Below are 3,862 nucleotides of genomic sequence, written 5' to 3'. Positions count from 1 at the left end.
CTAGAAGTGAAAGTGGAGCTTATATTTTAGGGGAGATAGTTAATAAGAAGATGATTAATGTAAATTAAGATTTGAGTTCTTTAAAAAGAGATTTAAGGGAAAATTTTCTTGAGGATGAACTTTTAGCTTGAAATCTGAATAATGAGGAGAAAGACATTTGAACATTTAGGGAAAGAGAGTTCTGGCATAGGGTAAAAATCTGGCTAGTGCAAAGGCACTGCACCTAGAATAGATGATTTGAATCAACCCTATCTCTTTCTTTTAAAATTAATTTATTTTAATTGGAGGCTAATTACTTTACAATATTGTAGTGGTTTTTGCCATACATTCACATGAATCAGCCATGGGTGTACATGTGTTCCCCATCCTGAACCCCCCTCCCACCTCCCTCCCCATCCCATCCCACAGGGTCATCCCAGTGCACCAGCCCTGAGCACCCTTCTTATATGCATTGAACCTGGACTGGTGATCTATTTCACATATGATAATATACATGTTGCAATGCTATTCTCTCAGATCATCCCACTCTCGCCTTCTCCCACAGAGTCCAAAAGTCTGTTCTTTACATCTGTGTCTCTTTTGCTGTCTCGCATATAGGTGCCGGGGTCCAGCCCCGGCTGATCCAGGGTATTCGAAGGAGAGACGGCATAGGCGACCTATTTATTTAAATATTTATCAAAGATATAAAGAGTAATAGGATGAGGATAGCTCAGTGAGGAAATTCAGTGGAGAAAAGAGGCTGAAATAAGGATAGCTCAGTGAGGAAATTCAGTGGAGAAAAGAGGCTGAATAATTCAGCCAGAAGGTGAGAGAAAGAACGACATGGGGAGACCAAGTTTTGGTGAACAAGGCCTGCACTTTATTTTCCAAAGTAGTTTTTATACCTTAAGTTATGCATAGAGGATAATGGGGGAAGGGGTAGAGTCATGCAGTAAGCCAGACTTTCTTCCTGCAAATTTATCATATGCAAAAGTTTAGGTGATTTGCATCATCTTCTGGCCCAGAGGCCTGTTAACATTTTAAGACCCTTTCTTCAGAAAACTTATTTTTCTCTAAAGGTGATAAGTCAAGCGCCACCCTCCAAAAGCATTAGATAAAGTTGCATTCCTACAGAGCAAAGGTGTGGTGGGCTATAATAAGAAAAAGAATTAACTCAAGGGTCCCAGGTTACAAACATTAAAGCTACTACTTACACCGATTATATTAATCAATACACTGCCAGGGACACAGCAGGTAAGGGATATGGAAACTTAGCAGCAAACATTGGCCCGACAAGTGAAAATCCCTTCACCAATACAATTTCTAACGAATCTTTTAACTGCTCAAAGGAATCTGTATTTAGACAGTTTAGAACATCTCATGCCTCTCACAGTTGGGAGGCTCTGAGCAATCACATGTGGCCGGAAAAACCTATTCAGGCAGGCTAGAGGACTTCCAAAGGAGTTTGTAGGTTGAAACACTGTCACACCCAGGAATTATTAACTGGAACTGTAAGCTAACTCTTTTTTCAGAGAGAGGTAGTGGGGGACAGCCCCCCGTAAAGTCAGAGGTGTAGGTGAAAGCACAAAGCAGAAAGTAGGCAGACTCTGGTTTGGGGGGTAGATGCTCGAGAATTTCCAGGGAGACTCCTGAGGCTTGATCCCGCCTTTGCGTATGCCAAGCCTCCTTCGTCATGACCTTTGTCGTGGGCGGAGTTCCTCACGCTGGCTCCCGGCAGTGATAGAATTCCAGTTGAGCTATTCCAGATCCTGAAAGATGATGCTGCGGAAAGTGCTGCACTCAATATGCAATATGCAATATGCACTCAATATGCAATATGCCGGCTCCTGGCATATAGGGTCATCATTACCATCTTTCTAAATTCCATATATATGTGTTAATATACTGTATTGGTGGAGAAAGAAATGGCAACCCATTCCAGTACTCTTGCCTGGAAAATCCCATGGACAGAGAAGCCTAGTAGGCTACAGTCCATGGGGTCGCTAGGAGTCAGACATGACTGAGCGACTTCGCTTTCACTTTTCACTTTCATGCATTGGAGAAGGAAATGGCAACCCACTCCAGTGTTCTTGCCTGGAGAATCCCGGGGACGGAGAAGCCTGGTGGGCTGCCGTCTATGGGGTCGCACAGAGTCGGATGGGACTGAAGCGACTTAGCAGCAGCAGCAGCAGCATACTTACTGTATTGGTGTTTTTCTTTCTGACTTACTTCACTCTGTATAATAGGCTCCAGTTTCATCTACCTCATTAGAACTGATTCAAATGCATTCTTTAAATAGCTGAGTAATATTCCATTGTGTATAGGTACCACAGCTTTCTTATCCATTCGTCTGCCAATGAACATCTAGGTTGCTTCCAAGCCCTGGCTATTGTAAACAGTGCTGTGATGAACATTGGGGTACACGTGTCTCTTTCAATTTTGGTTTCCTCAGTGTGTATGCCCAGCAGTGGGATTGCTGGGTTGTATGGCAGTTCTATTTCCAGTTTTTAAAGGAATCTCCACACTGTTCTCCATAGTGGCTGTACTAGTTTGCATTCCCACCAACAGTGTGAGAGGGTTCCCTTTTCTCCGCACCCTCTCCAGCATTTATTGTTTGTAGACTTTTTGATAACAGCCATTCTGATCAGCATGAGATGGTCCCTCATTGTGGTTTTGATTTGCATTTCTCTGATAATGAGTGATGTTGAGCATCTTTTCATGTGTTTGTTAGCCATCTGTATGTCTTTTTTGGAGAAATGTCTGTTTAGTTCTTTGGCCCATTTTTTGATTGGGTTGTTTATTTTTCTGGAATTGAGCTGCATGAGCTGCTTGTATATTTTTAAGATTAATTTCAATCCTATCTGTTTAACCTCATCATTTGCAGTTGAGTGAAAGTGAAAGTGGTTCAGTTGTGTCCAACTCTTTGTAACCCCATGGACTATACAGTCCATGAATTCTCCAGGCCAGAATACTGGAGTGGGTAGCAGTTGTCTTATTATGACCTTATTATTCAGCCAATATGAGCTCTTTTTAAAATTTATTTTTTAATTGGAGGATAATTGCTTTACAATATTATGTTGGCTTCTGCTATACATCAATGTGAATCAGCCTTAGGTATACATATGTCCTCTCCCTCTTGAACCTCCCACCCACTTCCCACCCCATCCCACCCCTCTAGGTTGTCACAGGGAACTGGCTTTTGAGCTCCTTTCAATTCCTGAATTAAACTGCTGCTTTTCTTTCTCCACTTAGGCCATCTCCTCAATGTAAAATGCCTTATTATTTATTTCTACCTCTGGAAATCTTACTCCTTGCTAATAACTCAGACCAGTTGCTATCTCCTTCATGGGTCTTCCTTGATAGCCTCAGTCAGTCTTTTCCCTCTGAATTCCTAATGCACACACACATATATATATATATATATATATATATATATATATATATATATATTATACCCAAGGTTCTTAACCCTAACTAGGTACTGATTTTTGTACTTACTATAGTCTGATTTTTCTTGGTATTTTATTTTATACTTTATCTTCAGTGCCTAGAACACCTCCTAGCATACAGTAGAAAATTAATGAATGTTTATTGGGTAAGTGCTTATATTATACTTATTTGTGAATATCTTTTTCTGAAATGACAATTTGATATAGCCAATTTGAAGTAGCCCTATTGATTTGTAAATTGTAAAAGTACTTAATCTTTTTTTGGGGGAGGGGGGCTGCGCCATGCAGCTTGCAGATCTTAGTTCCCTGACCAGGGATCAAATCCATGCCATCCATGCCCCCTGCAGTGGAATCTGAGTCCTAACCACTGGACTGTCAGGAAAGTCCCTAAAAATACTTTTTAGAATTTGTGTAATCTGTTCAACAATACTGAC

This window comes from Bos javanicus, chromosome 2, assembly GCF_032452875.1.
Source record: "Bos javanicus breed banteng chromosome 2, ARS-OSU_banteng_1.0, whole genome shotgun sequence".
NCBI lineage: Eukaryota > Metazoa > Chordata > Mammalia > Artiodactyla > Bovidae > Bos > Bos javanicus.
Note: the sequence above shows the minus strand (reverse complement) of the source record.